The following is a 17912-nucleotide window of genomic DNA, read 5'->3' as shown; positions in this document are numbered from 1 at the left end:
TCAGAGTGTTTTCTATTGAAATCTACTATAGTAGCATTGGTTGGAAATATAGGAACGTTTGATGAATCTGTGGAACAATGGAGTTCTTACACAGAACGTTTTGAGTACTTTGTGTTGGCAAATGCAATTAAAGCAGAAGTTGTTGTGCCAACCTTTTTGACTGTTATGGGGGGGAAAACATTTAATCTACTGCGCAGCCTAGATATGGCTGCTCCAGTGTCCACTTGCATCTGTACTGCGTTTCCATCCAGTAGCGATGTCACCCAGTATCCGTGTCCGTTTTCTGAAATGGACAAAACATGCAAAGATTCTTCCCCTTCAGACAGGGTATCACAGTAACGCCTGAAAAACCTGGTGATAAATCATATGATGAAATTGTGGCTACCTTAAAAGGACATTATTCTCCCAAACCACTGATAATCTCAGAGAGATTCAGGTTTCATAAGAGAAATCAAGAGGAGGGGGGATCAATCTCACAGTTTGTGGCTGTATTGAAACAGTTATCTGAACACTGTGAATTTGGGAGATCAATGAGTGACACTATACGTGATAGGTTAGTGTGTGGCATGCGCAGCGAGGCAATTCAGAAGTGCCTTTTTACTGAGAGTAACTTAACATTGCAGAGAGCAATAGAAGTGAGTACGTCAATGAAAATGGCAAATAAAGACGCACAACAGCTAAGTGTATCGACCCAAGTGCATAAGGTGTCTACAGAGTTAAAAAACAAGGCAGGAGGTGGCAAGCCATGCTATCGCTGTGGGAAACCAGGTCACCAAGCAGAGGAGTGTTGGTGCTGCAAGACTGCAAAAGTTGTGGAAAAAAGGGTCACATCGAACGTGCATGTAAAAACAAAAAGAGACAATAAAACAAAAGTACTGAATAAAGAAAAAGCGACTTCAGGGAGTACAAAAAGGAAGTGCATAAAATGGAGCACACAGAGGATGAACAAAGTGATACCCTGTCTGAAGGGGAAGAATCTTTGCATGTTTTGTCCATTTCAGACAACGGACACGGATACTGGGTGACACCACTACTGGATGGAAACGCAGTACAGATGCAAGTGGATACTGGAGCAGCCATATCTTTGCTGTCTGAGGCTGTATACCAGAAGAAACTACATCACCTTACACTACAGCCCACAAAGATGACGCTGAAAACATACACTGGTGAGATTGTTCCAGTGAGAGGAAGCGTGATTGTTACAGTGGAGCTCAACAAACAGAAGGTAAAAATACCACTATACATTGTGAAAGGCAACCATCCAGCATTGCTAGGATGCAAATAGCTGTCTCTACTTTTGTCCAACGTAAAAAACACAATTTCAAATGTTGTTACATAAGACCGAATCGAGCCGGTCGGTCACAAATGGCTAACTGAGGAACTGTCAGTCACTGACCTAACAAGAGAAAAATAGCTGATGCACAACAACATTTAGAACTTGCACCTTGTGTATTCTACTATTCTAACCCTCAACAGTAAGTTGGGACCCTGACTTAGCTCCTAAAAAAGGAGGGTTTGGGGCCCCCTAGAGGCCTGGGGCCCTTGTGTCGCTTATGCCTGGAGCAGGCCCTGTGACTCACCACCTACCTACTCATCCATCAGAGTACAGTGCATTCAGAAAGTATTCAGACCCCTTCCCTTTTTCCACATTTGTGATTTTTTTTTAAAATTTAACAAATTGTGTTTTTTTACATTGGATAAAAGTAGAAAATGACACCGACCATATTCAACAGTACGGGGAGAAAAAAAATGTATGAAATGTATGCACTCACTACTGTAAGTCGCTCAGGATGAGAGCGTCTGCTAAATGACTAAAATGTAAATGTAAACAGGTGTTGAGTGCTCATAAATTCGTGAGTTATTCTGTGCTCTGGCACACTCAGACGAGAGCGCTCTGAAATCGGAGTAGATAGCTAGTGCAAATTTACCAGCTACGTCTATCGACATTTGTCGCAGTGACATCATAAACATTCTATTGAAATAGTTACTTGCATAGTGGAGTCTTTTGTTTAGACATGTACAGTGAGGGAAAAAAGTATTTGATCCCCTGCTGATTTTGTACGTTTGCCCACTGACAAAGAAATTATCAGTCTATAATTTTAATGGTAGGTTTATTTGAACAGTGAGAGACAGAATAACAACAAAAAAATCCAGAAAAATGCATGTCAAAAATGTTATAAAATGATTTGCATTTTAATGAGGGAAATACGTATTTGACCCCTCTGCAGAAAATGACTTAGTACTTGGTGGCAAAACCCTTGTTGGCAATCACAGAGGTCAGACGTTTCTTGTAGTTGGCCACCATTTTTGCACACATCTCAGGAGGGATTTTGTCCCACTCCTCTTGCAGATCTTCTCCAAGTCATTAAGGTTTCGAGGCTGACGTTTGGCAACTCGAACCTCCAGCTCCCTCCACAGATATGCTATGGGATTAAGGTCTGGAGACTGGCTAGGCCACTCCAGGACCTTAATGTGCTTCTTCTTGAGCCACTCCTTTGTTGCCTTGGCTGTGTGTTTTGGGTCATTGTCATGCTGGAATACCCATCCACGACCCATTTTCAATGCCCTGGCTGAGGGAAGGAGGTTCTCACCCAAGATTTGACGGTACATGGCCCCGTCCATCGTCCCTTTGATGCGGTGAAGTTGTCCTGTCCCCTTAGCAGAAAAACACCCCCAAAGCATAATGTTTTCACCTCCATGTTTGACGGTGGGGATGGTGTTCTTGGGGTCATAGGCAGCATTCCTCCTCCTCCAAACACGGTGAGTTGAGTTAATGCCAAAGAGCTCCATTTTGGTCTCATCTGACCACAACACTTTCACCCAGTTGTCCTCTGAATCATTGAGATGTTCATTGGGAAACTTCAGACAGGCATGTATATGTGCTTTCTTGAGCAGGGGGACCTTGCGGGCGCTGCAGGATTACAGTCCTTCACGGCGTAGTGTGTTACCAATTGTTTTCTTGGTGACTATGGTCCCAGCTTCCTTGAGATCATTGACAAGATCCTCCCGTGTAGTTCTGGGTTGATTCCTCACCGTTCTCATGATCATTGCAACTCCACGAGGTGAGATCTTGCATGGAGCCCCAGGCAGAGGGAGATTGACAGTTCTTTTGTGTTTCTTCCATTTGCGAATAATCGCACCAACTGTTGTCACCTTCTCACCAAGCTGCTTGGCGATGGTCTTGTAGCCCATTCCAGCCTTGTATAGGTCTACAATCTTGTCCCTGACATCCTTGGAGAGTCTTTGGTCTTGGCCATGGTGGAGAGTTTGGAATCTGATTGATTGATTGCTTCTGTGGACAGGTGTCTTTTATACAGGTAACAAGCTGAGATTAGGAGCACTCCCTTTAACCTCACTAGGGTATGTGGGACGCTAGCAAGTGAAATAGCAGGGCGCCAAATTCAAAACAAATTTCTCAAACATACAACTATTATACACCATTTTAAAGATAAACTTCTCATTAATCTAACCACAGTGTCCGATTTCAAAACGGCTTTACGGCAAAAGCATAGCATTAGATTATGTTCGGACAGCGCCTAAACAAGAAAAGCCACACAGCCGTTTTCCAAGCAATGAGAGGTGTCACAAAAACCAGAAATACAGCTAAAATGAAGCACTAACCTTTGATGATCTTCATCAGATGGCACTCATAGGACTTCATGTTACACAATACATGTATGTTTTGCTCGATAAAGTTCATATTTATATCCAAAAACCCCATTTTACATTGGCGTGTAATGTTCAGAAATGTTTTGCCTCCAAAAACTTCCGGTGAATGAGCACATCACTTTACAGTAATACTCATTATAAATGTTGATAAAATATAAAAACTGTTATTCAAAGAATTATAGATAAACTTCTCCTTAATGCAACCGCTGCGTCAGATTTCAAAAACGTTTTACGGCGAAAGCACACTTTGCAATAATCTGAGTACAGAGCTCAGCCATCAAAGCAAGCTATACAGTTACCCGCCAAGTTCTGGAGTCAACACAACTCAGAAATAGTATTATAAATCTTCACTTACCTTTGCTGATCTTCGTCGGAATGCACTCCCAGGACTCCTACTTCCACAAGAAATGTTCATTTTGTTCGATAAACTCCATATTTATGTCCAAATACCTCCGTTTTGTTCGCGCGTTCAGATCACTATTCCAAAGGCATAATGCGCGAGTGCAAAACCCTAGACAAAAAGTCAGAAAGTTCCATTACTGTTCGTAGAAACATGTCAAACGATGTTTAAAATAAATCCTTAGGGTCTTTTTGTCATAAATCTTCGATAATATTCCAACCGGCCAATAGCGTATTCATTACAGAGGAAAAAGAAGGAACGGCGCGTCTGCGTGACGCACAGTAAACAACTCATTGGCCTCAGGCAGTCCACTTGTTGAGTCAGCTCTTATTCTCTCCCCATTCACAGAAGAAGCATTAAACAACGTTCTAAAGACTGTTGACATCTAGTGGAAGCCTTAGGAAGTGCAAAATGATCCCTAAGTCACTGTATACTGTATAGGCAATCACTTGAAAAACTACAAACCTCAGATTTCCACACTTCCTGATTAGATTCGTCTCAGGTTTTTGCCTGCCATATGAGTTCTGTTATACTCACAGACATCATTCAAACAGTTTTAGAAACTTCAGAGTGTTTTCTATCCAAATCTACTAATAATATGCATATCCTACCTTCTGGGCCCGAGTAGCAGGCAGTTTAATTTGGGCACGCTTTTCATCCAAAATTCTGAATGCTGCCCCCTACCCTATTAAGAGTGTGCTTCTAATCGCAGCTCATTACCTGTATAAAAGACACCTGGGAGCCAGAAATCTTTCTGATTGAGAGGGGGTCAAATACTTATTTCCCTCATTAAAATGCTTATCATTTTATAACATTTCTGACATGGATTTTTCTGGATTTTTTTGTTGTTATTCTGTCTCTCACTGTTCAAATAAACCAACCAGATTCAATGTTAGCTAGCTAACATTAGGCTATAACTAGCAATGCAAATGGCTCTGAGAGACAAATAATATTACAACAAGATCATACACGTAACACTAGCAAGCAGGTACACTAGCAAGCAGGTACCGGAGCGCCAAGTCTAGGTCCGAAAGGCTCCTTAACAACTTCTACCCCCAAGCCATAAGACCGCTGAACAATTAATAAAATGGCCACCCAGACTATTTACATTGACCCCCCCCCCCCCCCCTCCCCATCGGTACCCCCTGTATATAGCCTCTGTATTGTTCTTTTATTGTTACTTTTAATTGTATTTTTTTACTTCAGTTTATTTAGTAAATATTTTATTAACTCTATTTATTGAGCTGTATTGTTGGTTAAGGGCTTGTAAGTAAGAATTTCATGTTAAGGTCTAAACCTGTTCTATTCAGCACATGTGACAAATAACATTTTATTTTATTTTATTTGAACCCGATCTAACATCTCTGGAGAGACCTGAAAATAGCTGTGCAGCGACGCTCTCCATCCAACCTGACAGAGCTTGAGAGGATCTGCAGAGGAGAATGGGAGAAACTTCCCAAATACAGGTGCCAAGTTTGTAGCCTCATACCCAAGAAGACTCATGACTGTAATCTCTGCCAAAGGTGCTTCAACAAAGTACTGATTAAAGGGTCTGAATACTTATGTAAATGTAATATGTCAGTTGTTTCTTTTTCATAAATATGCAAAAATTGTAAAAACAATTGAATCCATTTTAGAATAAGGCTGTAACGTAAAACTAAATGTGACTTTTTCCACATTTAAATGTGGAAAAAGTCACGGGGTCTGAATTCTTTCTCGAATGCGCTGTATGCACTGTATGCACGAGACTACATGAGATGTGACAGTTAGGGTCGTCACATTTATAACCCTTTCATGGTGCTCCTTGGAAGTAGCCGTTTTTCAAATGATTTTGATCATAGAGCTATGTATATATACACGTAGGCTTACAGTTGAAGTCGGAAGTTTACATACACTTAGGTTGGAGTCAATAAAACTCGTTTTTCAACCACTCCACACATTTCTTGTTAACAAACTATAGTTTTGGCAAGTCGGTTAGGACATCTACTTTGTACATGACACAAGTCATTTTTCCAACAATTGTTTACAGACAGATTATTTCACTTAAAATTCACTGTATCACAATTCCAGTGGGTCAGAAGTTTACATACACTAAGTTGACTGTGTCTTTAAACAGCTTGGAAAATTCCAGAAAATTATGTCATGGCTTTAGAAGCTTCTGATAGGCTAATTGACATAATTTGAGTCAATTGGAGGTGTACCTGTGGGTGTATTTCAAGGCCAACCTCCAAGCTCTGCCTCTTTGCTTGACATCATGGGAAAATCAAAAGAAATCAGAAAAATAATTGTAGACCTCCACAAGTCTGGTTCATCCTTGGGAGCAATTTCCAAATGCCTGAAGGTACCACGTTCATCTGCACAAACAATAGTACGCAAGTATAAACACCATGGGACCACGCAGCCGTCATACCGCTCAGGAAGAAGACGCGTTCTGTCTCGTATAGATGAACGTACTTTGGTGCGAAAAGTGCAAATCAATCCCAGAAAAACAGCAAAGGACCTTGTGAAGATGCTGGAGGAAACAGGTACAAAAGTATCTATATCCACAGTAAAACGAGTCCTATATCGACATAACCTGAAAGGCCGCTCAGCAAGGAAGAAGCCACTGGTAGTAAAGTTTTGAAAAACGTACTGTATTTGTTATTCAAATTAAAAGGCTAATGAATACTCGCCTTTGTGTAATGATTTAACTCCCACCACTTGTGGGGCATTTATTTTGAAGGCCCGTATAAATAACAACTGCACGAGGATAGACAGTGACTGACAGGCTGACACTCACGTCACAGTTATATATAGTAGCTTGCTAGAAATTGCACAAAAAAATTAGACAATGAATGTAGGGTGTTCCAGCAAGAGTGGACATCAAAATATTTCTTTATTGAGGTATCAGGGAAAGCTGTATGCTTTGTCTGCAAAGAGAGCATCGCTGTCTTGAAAGACTTCAACTTGTTCCGACACATTGCAGATGAAGCATGCAGAGAAATAGAGAAATATGTCTTCTGAGCAGAGGGCAGGTGCATCGAAGGACTTGCTTTCTCAGTTGCAAAAGCAGCAAGGACTTTTCACAAAACTGCATTCAGCAAACGACGGAATTGCGCAAGCCATTTGCTGAGGGCGAATTCATTAAATAATGTTTAATTGACTCTGCAGCAATACTTTGCCCTGACAAGAAAGAGCTGTTTGAACATGTTTCCCTTTCAAGACGAACAGTGACACGGCGTGTTGAGGACATCGCAAAGAACGTGGAACAACAGTTGAAAGACAAGGTAAAGGATTTCACATATTTCTCATTGATCCTGGATGAGAGCAGTGATGAACGTGACATGGCGCAGTTGTTGATAATCTCTACAAGGCATAAACCCAGACTTTGAAATTACAGAGGAGCTTGCTTCAGTGCAGTCAATGAAGAGCACAACTACAGGGAAAGATTTATCGGAGGAGGTTAAGAAGTGTGTGGCAATGCTGGGACTGAGTTTTAAAAAGTTATCCAATGTGACTACTGATGGGTGCCAAAACTTGACAGGAAAAACATTGGCCTTTTGAAAAGGATACAAGATCAAGTAGCTGAGCTGAACCCAGATCAGAAAATAATTTTCCTCCATTGCATTATTCATCAGGAGGTGCTCTGTAAGCGTGATCTGAAAATGAGCCATGTTGTGGATGCAGTCACTTAAGTGGTAAACTTCATAAGAGCAAAATCTTTAAACTACAGGCAGTTTGTCTCACTGTTGGAAGAGAGAGAGTCGGGTTATGCAGATCTCCCCTACCGCACAAATGTGACATGGGTGAGTTTGGGGAAGGTGCTTAGAAGGGTGTGGGATCTGAAGTCAGAGATTGCTGCATTTTTGCAAATGAAAGGAAAATATGTGGATTTCCCTCAACTGCAAGATAAAGAATGGTTGGCTGATTTTTCCTTCATCGTGGACATCATGGACCTCATGAATGAACTGAATTAAAAACGACAAGGAAAGGGCCTTTTTGCACATCAGATGTACAGCCTTGTCAAAGCCTTCAAGGGAAGATTACTCCTCCTGACCCGCCAAGTAGAAGCCAACAATCTCACCCACCTTCCGACACAACTAGTCTGTTCCCTATCAGATGACCAGCGGGAGAAGTTTACATTGCTGCTGCGTGCTTTCGAACGGCAAGTTTTCTCGTCGTTCTGAGGATTTCAAAGTGTTGGAAAATGACATGCTGTTGGTTTCCTCAGCTTTCACCTTCAATGTGGATAACGCTCCCACTGACCTGCAACTTGAGCATATCGATTTTCAGTCTGATGCAGTGATTGGAGAACTATTCAAAACAATGTCACTGACGAGGTTCTATGCATCTCTCGATGAACAAAACTTTCCAAAGATTAGGAGACATGCTCAGAAGATGTTTGTACTGTTTGGATCAACCTACGTATGTGAACAGACATTTTGAGTGAGGAATTAACAAGTCAAGGCATAGATCATCTCTCAGCAATCCTGCGCATAGCGACGTCAGAAACTATACCTGACTTTGTTGCTCTAGTCAATGCCCATCAGAGACTTCACTCCTCACACTGATTGAGTAGTTGAAATGTAATGTTGAGCTCTCACTCTCTTTCTTGTGTTTTTGTGCATACCCGTTAGCAAGAGTTCTGTCCGTGGTGCTGAATGCACGGTGTACTTTTCCCTCCGTGTAGTTCATTGCATGTTTAATAATGAAAATACCTACCAGAAGGAGACCATGGTTCATTTCTGTGCATGTTAAAAAAGTAAAATAAGTAGCATATCTGGATGGGATTTACAGGAGACATATTGGTCAACACAGTAATGTAATTTGATCCTGACCCGCGATGGCAAAAATATATTCTGTGGCCTTCCATGGAAAATAATTGCCCAGCCCTGGTGTAGAGGATAAATGATTATTTATTTCATTTTGTAAAGGATCTCAGTTGTTTCAGTAGTAGAGAAACAGTGGCCAAATATCTCCCCCTAGTGGTTGTAAGGAGACATTACCGACCTGTCTCTTGCCAGAGGTTCTTGTACAATCCCAAATCAAATCAAATTGTATTTGTCACATGCGCCAAATACAACAGGTGTAGATCTTACCATAAAATGCTTACTTACAAGCCCTTAACCTACAATGCTGTAGCGCCTTCTTCACCACACGGTCCACCCGCACAGACAGTGTGGTGAAGAAGGCGCAACAGTGCCTCTTCAACCTCAGGAGGCTGGAGAAATGTGGCTTGTCACCCAAAACCCTGACAAACTTTTACAGATGCACAATCGAGTGCATCCTGTCGGGCTGTATCACCGCCTGGTACGGCAACTGCACCGCCCTCAACCGCAAGGCTCTCCAGAGGGTGGTGTGGTTTGCACAACGCATCACCGGGGGAAAACTACCTGCCCTCCACAACACCTACAGCACCCGATGTCACAGGATGGCCAAAAAGATAATCAAGGACAACAACCACCCAAGCCACTGCCTGTTCACCCCGCTACCATCCAGATGGCGAGGTCAGTATAGGTGCATCAAAGCTGTGACTGAGACTGAAAAACAGCTTATATTTTAAGGCCATCAGACTGCTAAAAAGCAATCACTAACTCAGAGAGGCTGCTGCCTACATTGAGACCCTATCACTGGCCACTTTAATAAATGGATCATTAGTCACTTTAAACAATGCCACTTTAAATAAGGGCACTTTAATAATGTTTACATATCTTACGTTACTCATATCATATGTGAATACTGTATTTTATACCATCAATTGCACCTTGCCTATGCCACTGGCCATCGTTCATCCATGTATTTATATGTACATATTCTCATTCACCACTTTAGATTTGTGTGTATTAGGTAGTTGTTGGGGAAGTGTTAGATTACTTGTTAGATATTACTGCACTGTCAGAACTAGAAGCACAAGCATTTCGCTACACTCGCATTAACATCTGCTAACCATGTGTATGTGACCAATAAAATTTGATTTGATGTTGATTTGAAATAGAGTGAAGAAAATATTTACTAATAAAGTAAAGTAAAAAAATATATATAACACAATAAGATTACATAACAATAACGAGGCCATATACATGGGGTACTGGTACCCAGTCAGTGTGCGGGGTTACAGGTTAATTGAGGTAGTTTGTACATGTACAGTGGCCTGCGAAAGTATTCAGCCCCATTGGTATTATTTCTATTTTGTTGCCTACATCCTGGAATTAAAATAGATTGTTTGGGGGTTTGTATCATTTGATTTACACATGCCTACCGCTTTGAAGATGCAAGATATATTTGTTGTGAAACAAACAAGAAATGAGACCAAAAAACAGAAAACTTAATCATGCATAACTATTCACCCCCCAAGCCAATACTTTGTAGAGCCACCTTTGGCAGCAATTACATCTGCAAGTCTCTTGGGGTATGTCTCTATAAGCTTGGAACATCTAGCCACTGGGATTTGCTCCAGCTCCTTCAAATTGGATGGGTTCCGCTGGTGTACAGCAATCTTTATGTCATACCACAGATTCTCAATTGGATTGAGGTCTGGGCTTTTACTAGGCCATTCCAAGACATTCAAATGTTTGCCCTTAAACCACTCGAGTGTTGCTTTAGCAGTATGCTTAGGGTCATTGTCCTACTGGAAGGTGAACCTCCGTTCCAGTCTCAAATCTCTGGAAGACTGAAACAGGTTTCCCTCAAGATTTTCCCTGTATTTAGCGCCATCCATTATTCCTTCAATTCTGACCAGTTTCCCAGTCCCTGCCGATGAAAAACATTCCCACAGCATGACGCTGCCACCACCATGCTTCACTATGGGGATGGTGTTCTCGGGATGATGAGAGGTGTTGGGCTTGCGCCAGACATAGCGTTTTCCTTGATGGCAAAAAAGCTACATTTTAGTCTCATCTGACCAGAGCACCTTCTTCCATATGTTGGGGGAGTCTCCCACATGCCTTTTGTCAAACACCAAATGTGTTTGCTTATTTTTGTCTTTAAGCAATGGCTTTTTTCTGGCCATTCTTCCTTAAAGCCCAGCTCTGTGGAGTGTGCAGCTTAAAGTGGTCCTATGGACAGATACTCCAATCTCCACTGGAGCTTTGCAGCTCCTTCAGCGTTATCTTTGGTCTCTTTGTTGCTTCTCTGATCAATGCCCTCCTTGCCTGGTCCGTGAGTTTTGGTGGGCAGCCCTCTCTTGACAGGTTTGTTGTGGTGCCATATTCTTTCAATTCTTTTTTTGATGATGGATTTAATGGTGCTCCGTGGGATGTTCAAAGTGGCTGATATTTTTTTATAACCCAACCCTGATCTGTACTTCTCCACAACTTTGTCCCTGACCTGTTTGGAGAGCTCATTGGTCTTCATGGTTCTGCTTGCTTGGTGGTGCCCGTTGCTTAGTGGTGTTGCAGACTCTGGGGCCTTTCAGAACAGGTGTATATATATGGAGATCATGTGACAGATCATGTGACACTTAGATTGCACACAGGTGGATGTGTGCAATCTTTATTTAACTAATAATGTGACTTCTGAAGGTAATTGGTTGCACCAGATCTTATTTAGGGGCTTCATAGGAAATGGGGGGAATACCCACACCACTTTTCAGGTTTTTATTTTCATTTCACTTCTCCAATTTGACTATTTTGTGTATGTCCATGACATGAAATCCAAATAAAATCCATTTAAATTACAGGTTGTAATGCAACAAAATAGGAAAAACGCCAAGGGGGATGAATACTTTTGCAAGGCACTGTATGGTGCTATGCACATGTCCTTAATCTGGTTTTGTCTGACACAACTGAAATTGTCTTAGCAAGTGGGTCGCTGTTTGCTCTCCTTAACGACATTGCTGTGTTACTCCGTGAATCCTACCAAAGGATGAATGTGTGGGAGAAGAAGAGCCAGGACACGCAACACAGACGCCTGTCTCCAATCGGAGAAACACGCTGGTGGGCTAATGATAGTGCTTTGAAGAAGGTATTTGGATCCTTTGGAAAACCAGAGCAGGGTCTCTATGTTGAAGTACTCCTCACACTATCAGCCATACAAGGACAGGTCAACATGAAGACAACTCTTCGGGTGAAGGAAAGAGGATTTACTGAGGCTCTTCTCTGGTATAAGACGATACTGACAGCTCAAATATTTCTCTGGATATTTGAGAACACGTCACCACTGTCCAAATACCTGCAGACAAGTGGTATGGACATCCTGTCTGCTCATCAAATGGTTGTGGCTACACAGGAAACCCTGAAAGGCATGTCAAGAGACTTTGACACCATTAAGGCAACTACAGACACATTTGTTCAGTTTGCAAATAAGAAGATCAAAGAACAGGATGAGGACACAGAGCTGGAGGAGGTGGAAGTCACTCTGCCACAGAAAAGGGCAAGAAAGAAGAAAATCATGTCTGGAGAGATGGCTCAAGACGAAGCTTTGACAGAGGCAGAGAGTGCCTATAAAGTTCAAGTCCACAATCAAATTATGGATACAGTCACAGATAGTATCCACAGGCGAATTCTGTCTCATGGCATTTTATATGCTGACCTAGCCCTTCTGGACCCTAGAAACTTCTCCCAAATAACATCCAATGGTCTTCCAGAGACATTGCTTCAGCAAATGTTTGCTTCGATTTGATAGCCAAGCAACTTTTGACAATTTGCCGTATGTGCTGAGAAGCCTCACTGTACAGTGGAAAAGACTGAACATTTCAGGATTGGAGGAATACATGACCAGGACAGTGGAGGATGGCCCTAATGGAAATGAAGATGAGGTGGAAATGAAGAATAAATGCTGCTCATCCTGCAAAGATTGTCCACTGTGTTGTTACCAGATGCTGAGACGGTACAACCTGCTGACTGATGCATACCATATCCTTGGCCTTGGATACAAGTTCCTACTCACCCTCTCAGTTACCCAAGTAGATTGTGAGCAAAGTTTTTCTACCTTAAATTATATCAAGAGCAGACTCAGGAGCACTCTCTCACAAGAACACCTAGAGGCCTTCATGCTGATGGCCACCGAGAAGGACATCCTAATGGCCCTGGATACTTTAGTTTAGTTTATTAATTCGACCATTTTAAAAAACAAGCACACATAAAACATTGAAAAAGCCATACATGCACATGAATAAAATCATCGAGGATAACACATTAAAGTCTGGGACTTATTTCCATTGTGGTCCTCTTGAGACAAGATGGCTAGACAAGATCGAACACAGTATGGCAGTGAAATAATAAAACAAAAACAGAGAAGAAGAACCTCTATCTCATCATTGCAGTTACATCATAGGGGTTATCCATATGGGCACAGAAGACATCAAACATATTTTGGCTTTCTTTTTAAAGCTGCCCAGAGAGGATGTTTTTTTTTTTTGACATGGTGATCGATAGAGTTGACCATTATTGACCATGACCATTATTTTACTCCTACATTTCCGTCTCTTTTTCCTATCTGTAATATTGCTGTCCAGTACTTTGACAGAGTGAAGCCAGCCAGCTGACCCTGAGCAGCAGTTAGACAGTTCTATGCTTCAGTGAGTATTGTGGATATTATAGCATCTCTTTTTTACTCTAGGCTTCAGGTGATGTAGATGAATCATGACTCATGATGGCTTGTGCTGCTCTCTTACAGGCAACATTATATGTTTGGAGAGGTGTTCAACCATTGTTTTTTAGAAGGTGTACTCCCATGACACTAAGCCAGCCAACTGACCCTGAGCAGCAGTTAGACAGTTCTATGTCTCAATGAGTATTGTGGATATTTTTGAATCTCATTTTCACTCTGGGCTTCATGTGATGTGAGGTGTGTGTTCTGTAGAAGTTTTATAACAATGTGCAGTGTTTGTGTGTGTGTTCTGCTGCCTTTTTAAAGTAGTACTGCAATAGTGATCAATGGTTGTGATGCAGCTAGGTGGCTGTATTAAGGGCTGGTCGTGTGTGTACGTGCGTGCATTAGCAGGGCGGCCGTGGTGGAGTATTCGGGGGCCGGTTCTGGTGGGTCGATCTGGATCAAAGTCCAGGGCCGTTTTTTACTCCCAGTCCGTCCCTGGATGGGAGAAGTTTAACCACTCTCAAATTCATAGACAGAGACATGGATGCAAGGACTAACCATCCATGATATTGAAATTATAGTTTTAACCATGTTTTGAGGCTATATATGGTTTACAAATGTTGGAGTAAAACAAGCTTATATTTTGCGGTCTGATAGGGTAGAACAGTTGATCTATGCTCTTGAGGCCTTCATAAGGTATATACACTACCGGTCTGAAGTTTTAGAACACCTACTCATTCAAGGGTTTTTCTTTATTTTTACTATTTTCTACATTGTCGAATAATAGTGAAGACATCAAAACAATTAAATAACACATATGGAATCATATAGTAACCAAAAAAGTGTTAAACAAATCAAAATATATTTTATGTTTGAGATTCTTCAAATAGCCACACTTTGCCTTGATGACAGCTTTGCACACTCTTGGCATTCCCTTAACCAACTTCACCTGGAATGCATTTCAATTAACAGGTGTTCCTTCTTAAAAGTTCATTTGTGGAAATAATGTACAGTCGAATTTGTGGAATTTTAATGCGTTTGAGCCAATAATATGTGTTGTGAAAGGTATGGGTGGTATACAGAAGATAGCCCTATTTGGTAAAAGACCAAGTCAATATTATGGCAAGAACAGCTCAAATAAGCAAAGAGAAACGACAGTCCTTCATTACTTTAAGACATTGAGGTCAGTCAATACGGAACATTTCAAGAACTGGCTGAACTGATGAAACTGGCTCTCATGAGGACCACCACAGGAAAGGAACACCCAGAGTTACCTCTGCTGCAGAGGATAAGTTCATTAGTGTTACCAACCTCAGAAATTGCAGCCCAAATAAATGCTTCAAAGAGTCCAAGTAACAGACCCATCTCAACATCAACTGTTCGGAGGAGACTGTGTTAATCAGGCCTTCAAGGTTGATTTCCTGCCAAGAAACCACTACTAAAGGACACCAATAAGAAGAAGAGACTTGCTTGGGCCAAGAAACTTGAGCAATGGACTTTAGACCGGTGGAAATTTGTCCTTTGGTCTGGAGTCCAAATGTGAGATTTTTGGTTCCAACCGCTGTGTCTTTGTTAAACGTGGTGTGGGTGAACGGATGATCTCTGCATGTGTATTTTCCACCGTAAAGCATTGAGGAGGAGGTGTTATGGTGTGGGGGTACTTGCTGGTGACACTGTCTGTAATGTATTTAGAATTCAAGGCACACTTAACCATCATCGCGACCACAGCATTCTGCAGAAATACACCATCCCATCTGGTTTGGGCTTAGCGGGACTTTCATTTGTTTTTCAACAGGACAATGACCCAACACACCTCCAGGCTGTGTAAGGGCTATTTTACCAAGAAGGAGAGTGATGGAGTGCTGCATCAGATGACCTGGACTCCACAATCCCCCGACCTCAACCAAATTGAGATGGTTTGGGATGAGTCAGACCGCAGAATGAAGGAAAAGCAGCCAACAAGTGCTCATCATATGTGGGAACTCCTTCGACTGTTGGAAAAGCATTCCAGGTGAAGCTGGTTGAGAAAATGCCAAGAGTGTGCAAAGCTGTCATCAAGGGAAAGGGTGGCTATTTGAAGAATCTCAAATGTAAAATATATTTTGCTTTATTTAACACTTTTTTGATTACTACATATGTGTTATTTCGTGGTGTTGTCTTCACTATTATTCTACAATGTAGAAAATAGTAAAAATAAAGAAAAACCCTTGAATGAGAAGGTGTTATAAAACTTCTGACCGGTAGTGTATAATGGATTTATAAGTCCAAAAATGTATGTAGCAGCTAAGGATTCTAGCTTTAACCATTACGCCAAAAGATCCAAATCTTTTGAAGGGGTCTCTAGATGTTGAGTTAAGGTCGTTACATTACCCCCTTCATTAGAGGGAGTGTGTCCCGCAATACCAAGTTCCTGGTCTGTACATGCCTCTCAGATGGGCTTACGGGCACCATCCCACTTCTGACACCAATGTAGCAAACAGCGGGGAAGGGAAGCGAACCCTGGTCACTGGCGTGAAAGGCAAACACCTACTTGGTGGGAATAGAAACATCACTCATATAGCCAGGATCGCAAAAATACTATAAAACTGTATATTATCGCATACCCAAAAAGCCTACTATTTAGAATGGAATATGGGTATTCGGACACAGCTTCACTATATATATGTATCTCTCTTTCATTTAATCTCTTACTATCTTAGTCATTCTCCTCTTTCTTTCTCTCTATCTCGGTCACTTGCTCTTACCATGATAAGCTTCTCCCCGCTGATCTCAGCAGTAAAACGGTACTGGGGGAACGGAATAGCAATCTTGCCACCTTCCATGGTGAAGGTGGTCTAAGAAGGACAAAAAAAGTTCAGATCTTTGAATGACAACTTCTAGAATACTTTAGCTGATATTCAATGATTTTAATAAGCATATTCAATCATTCACTCGTTCATAAATTCCCTCACTGTGAATTTGGAGTGTCTCATAGTCTCTAACTCACACTACTTTTCGATGGTGAATTTGTTAGTCCAGGTCCAGTTTGGGATCACCTGAGACCAGGTGAAATCATCCCCCTCCTGAAGCACCTCTGTTATCACCTTGATGTCTGTCTTGGCATTGGCAAAACCTATGGGAAGAGTACATAATGGTAGGGTTATAATTGATCAATAATATCTATCTATCTACTGTATCTATCTGTCTGTCTCTGTCTGTCTATCTGCCTGCCTATCTAGGGTTAGGTTGAGCTAAGGTAGGGTAGGGTTATGTTTAGGGGTAGGGTTAGTTGGGAAGTATTGATGAGATTTTGAGGTTAACAACAATGTTCTGTGCAATACCCTAATTCAAAATATTGTTGAGTGTTTTGACTTACCAATTGCCTCTAGAAACTCATCATAGTTTTCCTGACTTTCGAGCTCGTACTTCCCAGAGAATGCCATGGTGGTGAAGCAATGTAGAACAGTGAAGACAAGAGCCAGGTGCCAGACAAGAGCCAGGTGAGACCTGACAGGAACTCTAGAAAGGTGTGGATTTCTGCTTCTTTTGAAAGAACAAAATGTTTCTCATCCAACGTTCAGTGGCTCACTGCCAAAAGAGCCTCATTCTCTTCCTCCACACATAGGCCAACCTGACTGCAGCACAGAAAGGCCCAAAGAGGATGTATGTAGACTACACGCCAGTCATGCCAACTTGTCATTATATTGCCAATGCAATGACGGAATGTTGTTGTATGCAGAAACAGTCAGGCACTCAAGTGTTGTGCTCAGAAATGTCACCTATCCTATTCAGTATTGGGTTGCTGTTGCTTTAAGAAATGAGTGAGCTTGAGGTGTTGATGTGGTATGGGATGTGATTGAGTCATACAGAACAGAGCAAGTATTTGCGCATGTTTGTGCAGTATGAGAGACAGAGGTTCCTAATAAGATGCACTGCACATTGTAATAGTATTGCTTATACTACCCCTACGGCGGTCTCTCCCAGAGCCATATATTTAATATAGGGATCTGGTCCATCTTATTCAGTGATAAGGTCCCAAGTCAGTATTGATGAAAAAGATAACCTTGGTTTAGAAACCGATACAGAAACGTAGTTGAGATAATAACAACTGAAGTTCAAGGCTTGATGACACTGGCTGTACTGATGACTAGTTCTGAGTCGTGCTTTTCAGTGAATGTCCACCTGGTGGCGAACGTCACCACTGGTCATCCTCAGCATACAGAACAGGCAGCAGCAGGCTCTGCAACTACAGATCCCCCCAACAACAGGCTAGCGTGGGCGAATTCAAACTGAATTTGTAAACTAGAGTGCTCTAGGGAGCTGTAGTTGCAAATATAGTAGGGTGAGCTGT

The 17912-nt window shown here is 41.7% G+C and overlaps 1 pseudogene; it reads right to left on the bottom strand.

Annotated features, from left to right (window-relative positions):
* Positions 1–13951: 13951 nt before the first annotated feature.
* Positions 13952–17004, bottom strand: LOC106604906 (gastrotropin-like; annotated as a pseudogene).
* Positions 17005–17912: the final 908 nt, after the last annotated feature.

The sequence above is a fragment of the Salmo salar genome, chromosome ssa05 (genome assembly GCF_905237065.1).
Source record: "Salmo salar chromosome ssa05, Ssal_v3.1, whole genome shotgun sequence".
Lineage (NCBI taxonomy): Eukaryota > Metazoa > Chordata > Actinopteri > Salmoniformes > Salmonidae > Salmo > Salmo salar.
The sequence above is the reverse complement of the archived record's forward strand: the minus strand, read 5'-3'. Positions and strand labels throughout refer to the sequence as shown.